Raw genomic sequence first — 12,888 nt, 5'->3', positions numbered from 1 at the left:
CCAATAAATACAGAGGAAGAGATAAGAGAAAGGATGAGAGAGATTGTGGTCTGAGTATTTAAATTCTGTTAAAAATACATAGATTGCCGTGTTTGTAGAGGGTCTGGCCATTTGGCAGAATCCATCTGTGCTTGGGCTGTTTTGTTAGTTGTTCTTCAAATAAGTTTTGTGGACCCCTCCAGAGACTCCCATTTTCTACATAAAGAAATCATAACTCCTTATTATTAAATATTCAGGAATTTTCAAGCTGACTTTTAAATTGCCAGGAACTTTTAGACAGCCATGATAGAAATACTTACACCATAAATATTGGCCAGTCAGGGCTCTTCCCCTCCCCCTACCCCAGAGCTGGTTTCCTGGCACACTATTTCTTTGCACATAATTTTATTATATCACATATCCCACCAGTATTACAGTTAAAAATCAGCCCTCTTATGAAGTTATGAGCTCACTGAGGGCAGAGTCATATCCTAATTGATTTTTCTACCTCCCAGAATTCAGAAAACTGTTTGGCTAATGACAGGTGATCATAAATAACTCTTTAAATGGAAATTGAACATAAAAAATAAAAAACTAGGTTGTTTTTCTAACTCATTCCTAGTGACATATTAGACACATGGTAGAATCACTTAAATACATTTCCAGTTTTATAACATGTAGATAAATATATCCATGTTACCCAGTTGTTATGAGGAATAAACAAGATAATCATTAAAGAAATAATTTGTAAATACTGGAAATCTATTTTAAAAATAGACCAAGAGCCTAAGAGCTATTGTTAATTTCATTGTGATGGAGACATTTTACCAAGTGCTGTTAATGTCCCCTTAGTGTTAAATTTTTCTTAAAGTACTCATAAAAATAAATAACACTGAAATTAATAACCTATTTATTATACTTTAATTAATTTTTTTTCAAAAAATACCCCACTATTATTTAACTCAATCTTTTTGAATTAGAACTTCTCAAATTCTATTGGCTGTATAGAACTTGCTGGGGCCATTTAGTGAAAGAGGCACTATGGAGGAATTTGTGTTCTAATCTTACAGCCCAGTTTTGTCTGCTTTTTAAAATAGACTTTTAAGTATGATTTCCTTCAAATATTGTTTTACATAGTCCAGTTAATTTTGTCTTATAAATGTTAAATCATTGACACTAAATAGCATATTCTAATAGTTAATTTGGAGCAGTTTTACACTAAATTTGGGCACGTCTACTTTGGAAATGTCTACACTGGATTTCTGACCAAATTAAAAATAATAATTCGAATGCCAATTGGATCATAAGTCAATGGATTTACTCAAGATGAATCCAAAAGTTTAGTGAAGAATAAGAACTCTTTTCAACAAATTCTCATTGACAGTTTGCTAAAATAGGACAAGCCTACTGACATAGGAAAACATCTCTTTCTTTTTTACGAGGCAAATAGAAATGCTGACACCGATACTCAGACTTCAGATTGTGTAAGTGAAATGAGGAGAAAAGCTAGACAATAAAGACAAGAAAAAAGTTAAATGTGGATTAACAGGTGTGACAGTAACTAATAATTGTATTTTTGTTTATAACTAAATGTTTTAAAGCTACACATTTTAGGCCTGTGAACTAATGAATTGTTTATATTTGTGTCTACTTTTGCTGCTTCACTAATTCCTGTTAGCATTTTTTTTTAAAGTCACACACTAAATGAATAAATACATAAATAAATAAATAAGTCACACATTACAGAGTGAGGGAACTCTAGAATAGGGTCTTAAAACCATGTGTTGCTATGGTATAAGAGCAATGATATATAGCTATAGGTCAAACAGAAGAGAAGCAAAGTCAGTGTAAGAAAGCTCAGTAAATATTAGATTCAGTTATTTTTTCTGTGTGTCAGGAGAAAAATTAAGGTCAGATTAACAATGTTGTGAGTGAAGCTTTATAAATACTTATCTATTTGCTGAAAGCATTTTTTGGAATCGAGCTATGAGAATGAAAGAATGGAAGAAAGATAAAATAAAAGTGTCTATGCAAATATGCTTGATTTTTAACAGCAATAGATTTAGAGTGGTGCCATTTTTCTCTAAAGCTATGGACATGAAAGCTTTGGACTCTTTTCCCTTAAATATGTAAAGAAAATCAATACTGTCATAAATTTCACAGAATCTTTTCTAGGAGCTGGTTTACAAATGGCCCAAACAGCCTTACAAAATGGGACTAGTACCAGGAAGCTCAAACACATTGTTTTAGAGAAAGAGTGCTGTTGGCCAGTGTGTTTGTCTTTCCAAAGAAGCTAGAAATTCATATTTTTATGTGAAACATTCTGATTTTTCAGTGACAGCAACTAAAACAAACATATACACACCTGTATGAGCCTAAAAAGCATATACATAAGTGTAATATACCATGAGGACAACCAGTTTCTGACTTTCTTTAAATTCCCTGTATAAAGATTATATGATTTTCTCAAGGAAATTACACCAACATGTTTAGATTAGTGCATGAGCAAAATGACCATTTAAAAAAGCTAAATAAATCATTTTTATATCTGTGACCTCAAGGGTCTTTGTGGCTTTTCTGAGGGAATAATTTCTCAGGTGTCCCTGAGTCATTGGGTTTAAACACCAGATCTTATTTTATTAATTAATTTTTTTTTTTTTTAGTTAAAAAGAAATAAAGGTGAAAGAAATTAATAGCAGACATATAATAAGCAAAGAATTAAAGATCTGATTATGTGTTAAACACAACCAACTCCTTTGTCAAGAATAATTCAGATTAAAACAAAACAAACAAAAACAGAATCTCACATATGTGGTCCTAGTCATAAATACATTTTTTTAAATTGTATATGATTGTTCACCCTTACCCCCAGCAACTGAAGTGATCTGTCAATTTGGCATTTTCAAAATGAGAAATTCTAAGGATGCAACAGAGATTCACTGACTCAAAAAATTATTTTTAGCTGTTGGGAATTAACCTTAATTTGGCCATTTTAGTGGACTTTTTCAAATCAGCTAGCAATGAAAGAAACATTGAAAATTAATCTAAAGGGCAAAACAACCCACTTAAGTATATTTTAAAGTCAATTTAAATGAGAGGATTTTACCATTTTGACCAAGTTGGCTGCATATAAGACAGGACAGTAGTTACATACATGATGGGAGACTTCAAATTAATGTCTTCCTACTTCTCTCCAGATCTGTGTAGAGCCCAAGAAATGTAACAGCATAGTTTGTTTATTTAACCTTATCTCATTATTTTGAATGTACATATATCTTTCTCCAAAGAGTCCATTTATAATATTTGTGCCATCAGTCAGACTTTAAAGACCTTAAAAAGAAGCTAGTAATCTCCCTGTTATTGGAATTTAGGCAGTTTCAGGATGTCCCAAATATTTTAAGACAGAAAAATATTTCACAATGGTTATTTAAAATATTTTCTCTGTTTCCTGTATATTAGCCCTGTTTTGGGAGATTGACCCAATATATTTTAAATTGCATTTTAACTTTACATAAGTAATTCCTTAAAAATAATAAATATATATTTTGACATTCTAAAAATTTTTAAAGCTTTCTGCATATACTAATAACAAAATACCATTTCTTCTTGGGCATGCTCTTCGGACTATTAAGATTAGCATATTAATTATATGCATTAGGTTGTTTTATTTGATCTAATTTTACAGTAAAATGAGACAGAGGTTTGTTGGTGAGTCACTGGTTTGTCGAATGTTATATATAATTTGTGAAACTAATAACACATTTTAAATAAGTCATTTTAAATGCTTACTTTTTATCGTATATTAAATGCCAAGCCATTTCCACATATTATACTTTTAATAAACTTTTTTAAATAGTTTAAGATTTATAGAAAATTTGCAAAGAACATTGAGAGTTCCCATAAACATCACAACCAGTTTCCCCTATTAGTAACCTCTTATATGAGTATGGTTTATTTGTGATAGTTAATAAAAAATATTGGTACATTAATATTAACTAAAGACTCTATCAGATTTTCTTAGTTTTCATCCAATGTCCTTTTTCTGCCCCAGGGTCTCATCCAGGACACCATGTGACTTTCAGTCATGTCTATCAGTCTCCCCTTGGTTATGACAGTTTCTCAAACTTTCCTTGTTTTTGATGACGTTGACAGTTTTGAGAAACACTTGTCAGCTATTTTATAAGATATCCTGAATTTGGGATTTCTCTGAATGTTTTTCTTATGATTAGACTGGGGATATTGGCTTTGGGAAAGAAAACTACTTCCTTCCCAAAGGGGTAAAGAAATTGCCATTTTTATCACATCATATCACCATGCTGTCAACCTGACCCATCACAGCTGATTTAATCATTGATCATCTGGTTGCAATATTGTTGCACAGAGACCTGCACTATAAAGTTACTCTCCCTGCCCCCCACCCTTTACTTACTGTATTCTGTGAAAGGAAGTTACTAGAAGCATTTTACACTTAAGGAGTAGGGAGCTATGTTCCACCTTCATGAGGGTGGAATACTTGCATCAATTATTTGGAATTTGGCTGCAAAAGAGATTTGTCTATTCTTTCTGATTTATTTATTACTCAATCACATATTTATGTCATGGACATTTATTTTATACTTTGGGTCATAATCCAATATTACTTTATTTTGTGATGCAAAGTTTTCCAGTTTTGACTATTGGAGGCTCTTTCAGTCTGCTCCAGTATCCATCTGACAACCTCCCACCCCTCTCCCCCGCCTATAATTCCCATGATTGTATGTGTGTGTGTGTTTGAGCACTTTCGTACTTTCTTGTGCTGTAGGATACTCCAGGCTCATCTTGTATATCCCCTGTCCCAGTTCTAGAATCAGTCATTTCTTCAGGGAGTCCCAGTTTCCACAGTTGAAGAATATTATTAAAAAATATTATTAAAAAAATTAAATTTATTAAAATATTATTAAAAAAAGAGCCAGATGTGAGATTTGCTCATAGCTACTTTGGTATGGTTGATTTTAGAATCTCTCATTTTATCCCCTCTCATACTTTAAAAAATTTAGTACTTTCCCTAGAATTTGCACTATACATTTTTAATTCACCTGCATTCACCTTCAAGTAGCATTCTGCCACTTCACATGTAGGGCAAGTACTTTACAACAGAGTCTTTCCGATCCTCCCTCTTTTCCTGTGACATTGATGTCTTTCACTTCATATTTTATAATCAAGTAATACATTGCTATTATTAGTACTATTGCTTTTAAAAGTTTTTTATGTCAATTAAGAGTGAGAAAAATAAAAGTCTTTATTTTAGCTTAATTTACTCCTTCTTTGATGCTTGTCCTTTCTTTAAGTTTATCCAAGTTTCTGGTCATTTTTTGATCATTCTGCTTGAAGACCTTCTTTTAACATTCTTGGAGGCAGGTGTGCTGACAATTAATTCCCTAAGCCTTTATTTTGTTTTTGGTTTTTGGAGAAGTTTTATCTCTCTACTTATGAAATTAAATTTTACTGGCTATAGAATTCATGTCTGGTGTTTTTTCCCAAAATTTAAATACTTCACTATATTCTCTTGCTTGCACAGCATCTGACAAGAAATCAGCTATCATTCTTACCCTTGTTCTTCTGTAAATAAGGCCTTTTATTCTTTGGCTCCTTTCAAGATTTTCTTTGTTTTTAGTTTTCTGCATTTGAATAAGATATTCCTATATATGTTTGTGTCTTGGTATTTATCCTGCTTGTCACTCTTTTAGCCTCCTGAATCTCTGGTTAGGTGTCTATCATTCACTTTGGAACATTATCTGCCATTATTACTTAAATTTGTTCACTCTTCTGCTTTTGCTATTCCAGTTTTGTGCATTTTTATTGTCTTGAAATGTTCTCACAGTTCTTTCTTATTCTGGTTTTTATTCTTTTTTACCTTCCATTTCAATTAACCTATTGTCAAGCTTACTGATTCTTTCCTCAGCCATGCCATGCCTACTTATGAGTCCATCAAAGGTATTCTTCATTTTTCCTACAGTTTTTTTGTTTTTGTTTTTGTTTGTTTGTTTAATTGTTTTTTGTGGTACGCGGGCCTCTCACTGCTGTGGCCTCTCCCGTTGCGGAGCACAGGCTCTGGATGCGCAGGCTCAGTAGTTGTGGCTCACGGGCCCAGCCGCTCCGCGGCATGTGGGATCTTCCCGGACCGGGGCACGAACCCGTGTCCCCTGCATCGGCAGGCGGACTCTCAACCACTGTACCACCAGGGAAGCCCCTTACAGTGTTTTTGATTTCTAGCATTTTCTATATCTCTGCTTATAATACTCATCTATTCTTGCATGGATGTTTACTTTTTCCAGTAGTTCCCTTAACATATTCATCATTGTTATTTTAAATTCACTGTGTGATAATTCTTACATGTGCTGTTATCTGGGTTTGGTTATGATGATTCTTTTTTCTTTTCAGACTTTGTTTCTTATTGCCTTTGCCATGCCTTGTAATTATTTTGCTGAAAGCTGGACATATATTAGGTAATAGGAACTGATGTATTTAGGCCTTTATTGTGAGCCTTCATGTTAATCTGGCTAGGAGTTGGGGCGTGTTTGATGTTTGCTGTAGCTGTAGGTGCCAGAAGATTCAAATTCCTTTAATCTTCCTGTTTTTGTTTACCCTGCTGACTTTGGGTTTCCTTAAGTACTCTCCCTCAGAGGAAGTCTATATTTTGCTGCTTTTTCAGATATAACCCACTGTTATTACCTGAAGTCCTGTTGGTGTGGCAGTAAGGTATGGGGGAGGAGCTGCATTTTATCATCTGATAACATCTCAGTCTTTTAATGGGGCAGTGTCCTTGGGCTATGACCTCTACAAGGGTTTTTTTTCAGTAGGATAGCTTTTTCCTCCCGTTACCTATTCTCTTCCCTGGGTGTAGAATTCCTAAATATTCCCAATCTGTTTCTTTATTTCCTTGAAACTCTGACCCCTGTTGACTATGTTTTATTGTTGCTTTTTGTTTTGTTTTGGGGTTTGTTTGTCTTTTGGTCCCCCCAGCCCCGCACTGTCAGACAGACAGGAAGCCTGGAGGGATTGAAGGGAGAGGAATTCCCTTGCGCAGCTGGAATAAGGCCTAAGCAAAGTCCTTTTCCTTGGAGAGTATCTGTGTGTTATTGAGAAGGTTTGGGGTATATTTCACAATGATCACTACTTACCCTTTTCTCTGATAGAGTCAGGAGGGAATCTTTATCAGATATTCATTGTAAGAATCTAATATGATTCCTGGAAGCAAAACACATACAAGTAAGACGGCAGCTCCCAGCGGTCTCTCATTCTCAAGCCAGTCCACACTCAGCCTCTAGCAATTAGACAAAATTACCATTTAAGAATATTTTATCGGGTTAGGTCTCCAGTGACTCCTGATCCAGGTTAGCAGATTCGGTTTGTCTCTCAACAGATGGGTCTATCTCTCCAGATTTCAAGGTGACAGTTTGCTCTGCAACCTCAGTTCTCTAATGGGTGCAAGAAAAATCATTGATTATCTGTCCAGCATTTTTGTTGCTGTTATAAGGAAAGGAACAACAACTTCCAAGTTCGTTACATGTTGGAGCTAAAATGGCAAAATGATTACTTTTTAAATGTAAAATTTTATTACTCTGTTGTGCGTCATTCACTCCACATTATTTGTGGGAGAAAAAGTACAATAATAGTTTTGTTTTGTTATTTTTTTTCCCTGACTTTGTTAAAACAACATGTAGGACTATAAATTTAATTAAAATGCCTCTTATGGGGCTTCCCTGGTGGCGCAGCGGTTGAGAGTCCGCCTGCTCATGCAGCGGACACGGGTTCGTGCCCCGGTCCGGGAAGATCCCACATGCCGCAGAGCGGCTGGGCCCGTGAGCCATGGCCACTGAGCCTGAACGTCCGGAGCCTGTGCTCCGCAACAGGAGAGGCCACAGCAGTGAGAGGCCCGCATCCCGCAAAAAGAAAAATAAAAAACCTCCTATGAATATAAAAAGATAATCTGGAGATTTCTCCTGAAAAGCAGCAAATGTTTGAGTACTTACTTAAAAAAAGAGAACACTTTTTTAAATAATTAAGTTTATTTCAAATACATTTACTCACATAGCATCAACCCACAGGAGTTCCCACACCTGGGGAATATTGAGGCTGATGATGTCTACACTAATTACATTTATACTTAAGGTAAGGAAAGGACAAATCAGTTTTAGTTTTTAGGAATAAATCATTAGCTGATTTATTCAGGGATCAAAATAGGAACGTTCCCCTGAAAAGCAATGAATCGACTCAGTGCATTCCATACACAATATATTATTTTTTATAGCTAAGGAGTCCTTGATATTTTTAGGATTGCCAATAGTTGTTTATGTGTGTGTGCCTCTATTTCAGAAATTAGCCAAAAAATATATGATACTTGGCACTTCAGTCATTTTTCCATTTTATGTGTGTGTGTGTACATTATGTTTTTTATAACTGCACTTTCAAGATTTAAAGGATTTCTCAAAATGTTTCTGCAACGTACATAAAATAGGTCAGACAGTATGTGAGCTCAAATGAAAATAACTAAGGAAAATAACTAAGTCTGCCACAGACTTACTTCTCCTTTTTAGCTTTCTAAATGTATCTATCCTGCTGAAGGAGACTTTCAATAGGGGAAGAAAAATACAGGCTATTGTGTAGGTGTCTACACTGTGTGCACTGACCTCAACCAAAATTGTTAACATAATTCAGAGTCCTAAGTTTTGGCAGATGAGTGTGTGACTGAAGAATGCACAGTAAGTGGAATACAGGGTGAGATATTTATTCGCAACTAGCTGGTTAATGCAGCTGTGTCCTGTCTGTCCTATATAAGGCCATACTAAAATTTTGAAGGGGATATTCCTTTATAACAACATGATTCATCTTTTGGACTGTATGACTTGATATTGTACTAGGATATTGAAGTTTAGCTTATACTTACTGTTACATGAGAGAGGAAAAATCTAGATAGCACAAGTAATCAAAATCATGAACTGACTGATAAAGACTTATGTATTTTAAACTTTATGTAACTGGAGAAAATAAAGAGCTAATAGAGGAAAGAGGATATAATTACAAAATGGATCATGAGGACTGGTTAAATGAAGTGCTGACAACAATGCAAATTTACGACTAAAATCTATAATCTTCTGATTATGTCTATACATGTAATACATCTTAGAGAGTTGATCATTTATACAGGAATCTGACTGATGCAGAAGTGGGATCTAGATCAATCAGCCAGAGAAACATACCTGACTTTACATTCAGCAGCAGGGAAATTTTGTAAGTTACTCAAGTGCTGCAAAAACTCTAATTTTCAATGTCATTTGGTCTCCTTGCTCACATTTAAATTTGATTTATAGTGTGAAAGAAATGGCACATACCCTTATTGCTATATAAAGGTCACTTTTAAGAAATAAATATTTTTAAGCCTGATTTTTTTCCCTTCTTTTCCAAATTGCAATTTAGAAGGGGAGGTTTTAGGGGAAAAGCCCCGGTCTGCTAACTTGAGGAAGAGTTCGGGCTGGGGAGAGGGAAGGCTATAAAAAGAGAAAAAAGGTTTAAAATGCCTCCTAACTCCTTTAAACAGTAGCCAGCAGTTAGAAATGGAAAGAAAACTAGAAGATAATTAAGATTTAAATCACATCCTGAAGGCTTTTAATAGTTTTGCCCTAGGATTTAGAACTTGAGAATTTAATTTTTTGAAAACACTTCTATGATGCCTGACATTTAGACAACTGTTTAACAGAAGAAAATACTGTGACAGTAAAAGATTAGCTAAACTGTACTCTGGACATGCAGGAATGCAAATGAGAGTATGCAGCTCTAAAACAGTGCACATCAAAAACGCTGCGGAGACAAATAAGTAGAGGGAGTGACTTTCAAACTAAGAAACTAGGTCAAAAATCAGATAAAGCATGTATCTGTAACAGCAGCATTTCCTTATCGAAATTGTTTAAGTTTTAATATTGAATTTTACTGTGCTTACTTTTGTTTAACCATATGTGGTTCAAAATCACATTTACAAGTTAACTTTTTTCCCCTAAAATACTTAAAGCAAGATAATAGCACAAGTAAGCAGCAGTTTCTAGAGTCACAACTCAATCTAATGTTATTCACCCTGGATGCTAATTACAGATCATTTGCTCATTTGAGAGTCTTCCCTTTAGATCTTAGAAAAGTGTTCTGAGATTCCAAAACTAGCCTAATATAATGCAGTTCCCTGAGAGGAAGATCAATAAGAAGCACTGTTCATCATCTCTAACCTTAATTACTAGTAAATTCCTGTCAACAAATACTTGGTAAAGTTTAGATTGGGGGATAAAAAGTCTTGCAAAGATGAGTGACTTTAGGAAGACACAAAGCTAAGACAGTGTGGGCAGAGTTCAGGAGAGGAGCTAGTATTTGAAAAAATATATAGATAGATAGATATTTACATAATGAGCTCATATTTAGGTATTATTAAACATGCTGGAAGTAACCACAAATGCATTGAAGATGTTATATACACCATTCGTACCAGATTTTTCCAGAACAAATCTGAATTTAAATAGCATCTTTCATTTTCTAGTTTCATTATGTCCTTGTCCCTTTACATGAAATTGGCCTGCAAAAACTGGTGTTCTTTATACCCAACCGTCCCAAGCTCACCAGGGCTGTTGCCCAATGGACCCACTACTCTTGGGTCTGAAAATCATCTCATTTCAATCTTGGAGTCTTGCAACTTGTTTCTGACTCAGGCCTCTTGTGGTTTAAAAAAAAAAAAATGGACTCTACTGTAACTTCCTGAACTAAGATCTCCCTTTCAATTACTCCCCCATCCTTGAATTTGACCAGAACTAGTACTTACAGAGCTGAGCAAGAGATATTTGCTCTTGTAGCCTCTCTTTTGAGATACCTGCATCAGCATTTCCCTCTTGAACTCTAATCTTGGCCTCCTACTCTGCCACCCATACATCTACATGCACCAATTAAGGAAATGAATAGAACATAATTCATATGCATGTTCATAAATATCACTTTGTCCTGAATTTCTATTTGAAAAATATGACCCATCATTCTTTGAGGATTTTGGCAGCCGCCAGAACGCATCACTTAGGTCTCTTGCTGCAATCAGTGTAACTGTCATCCCCACCACTTTCAAGCTGAGACTTGGTTCCTTCAAGCTCCTCTCAGACAGTGCATTCATCCTGGCAAGGTGAGGCAACTTTGGCTCAAGTGCACACTCATCTCCACCTCCATGAACCTTTCTTAGAATTATGCTATAGTCCAAGACTCTTAATACCCAGTTTTTCTTCTTTTCTTCTTCAGAGGTGCCAGACTTGCATCAAACCAATAAGCTCACCTTGCTTCTTCCCCCTTATTCTTCACAGGCATTTCACCCAGTCTTTTCCATCTTTAATTCATACTGTGTTTGCTTCTTAAAAGCTCCAAACTGACACAAGAATATGAAATATATGGTCTCTTTTGCAAGTAACATGCCCATGAATGAATTTTAATGTAAAGTAGTGAACAATTTCATGGCTGCTTAAGTTGGAAGCATTTGGAATAAAATGTCAGTTCTGTAGAGTAGTAGTTGTATAATTTTAGGCTATCATTCAAGCCTTCATTTTCTACTTTCTAAAATAAAATATCAATAATTATCTCAGGGGGACCATCAAGATGGCAGAGGAGTAAGACATGGAGATCACCTTCCTCCACACAAATACATCAAAAATACATCTACATGTGGAATAACTCCTAAAGAACACCTACTGAATGCTGGCAGAAGACCTCAGACCTCCCAAAAGGCAAGAAACTCCCCATGTACCTGGGTAGGGAAAAAGAAAAAACAGAGACAAAAGAATAGGGACAGGACATCTACTTCTGGGAGGGAGCTGTGAAAGAGGAAAAATTCCACACACAAGGAAGCCCCTTCACTGGCGGGGATAGGGAGTGGGCAGGGGGAAACTTCAGAGCCACGGATAAGGGCACAGCAACAGGGGTGCAGAGGGCAAAGTGGAAAGATTCCTGCACAGCGTATCGGTGCCAACCAGCACTCACCAGCCTGAGAGGCTTGTATGCTCACCCACTGGGGCGGGTGGGGGCTGGGAGCTAAGGCTCTGGCTTCAGAGGTAGGATCCCAGGGAGAGGACTGGGGTTGGCTGCAAGAACACAGCCTGAAGGGGGCTAGTGCTCCACAGCTAGCTGGGAGGGAGTCTGGGAAAAAGCCTGGAAGTGCCTAAGAGTCAAGAGACCATTGTTTCGGAGTGCGCGAGGAAAGGAGATTCAGACACCACCTAAACGAGCTATAGAGACAGGCGTGAGCCATGGTAATCAGCACGGACACAAGAGATGGGCATAAGATGCTAAGGCTGCTGCTGCAGGCACCAAGAAGCCTGTGTGCAAGCACAGGTCACTGTCCCCACCTCCCCTCCCTAGAGCCTGTGCAGACCGCCACTGCCAGTGTCCCGTGATCAAGGGACAGTTTCCCCAGGAGAACACACAGTGTGCCTCAGGCTGTTGCAACCTCATGCCAGCCTCTGCCACCGCAGGATCGCCCCACATTGTATACCCCTCCCTGCCCCCCTCGATCTGAGTGAGCCAGAGTGCCCTAATCAGCTGATACTTTAACTCCATCCTGTCTGGGCAGGAAACAGATGCCCTCAGGCAACTTACAAACACAGGTGGGGCCAAATCCAAAGCTGAACCCCAGAAGCTGTGCAAACAAAGAAGAGAAAGGGAAATCTCTCCCAGCAGCCTCAGGAGCAGTGGATTAAATCTCCACAATCAACTTGATGTACCCTGCATCTGAGGAATACCTGAATAGACAATGAATCCTCCCAAAATTGAGGTGGTGGACTTTGGGAGCAACTGTAGACTTGGGGTTTGCTTTCTGCATCTAATTTGCTTCTGGTTTTATGTTTATTTTAGTTTAGTATA

The 12,888-nt window shown here is 36.7% G+C and overlaps 1 long non-coding RNA gene across 4 annotated transcripts in view; it reads left to right on the top strand.

Annotated features, from left to right (window-relative positions):
* LOC132597348 (uncharacterized) overlaps positions 1–12,888 on the top strand; it is a 198,640-nt gene that overhangs the window by 96,902 nt on the left and 88,850 nt on the right. For all 4 annotated transcript variants that reach the window (XR_011377479.1, XR_011377482.1, XR_011377480.1 and 1 more), the window contains exon 2: positions 11,616–11,756. This is a non-coding gene — a long non-coding RNA (uncharacterized lncRNA). The remainder of the gene's footprint in view (positions 1–11,615; positions 11,757–12,888) is intronic.

This window comes from Globicephala melas, chromosome 5, assembly GCF_963455315.2.
Source record: "Globicephala melas chromosome 5, mGloMel1.2, whole genome shotgun sequence".
Lineage (NCBI taxonomy): Eukaryota > Metazoa > Chordata > Mammalia > Artiodactyla > Delphinidae > Globicephala > Globicephala melas.
The sequence above is the reverse complement of the archived record's forward strand: the minus strand, read 5'-3'. Positions and strand labels throughout refer to the sequence as shown.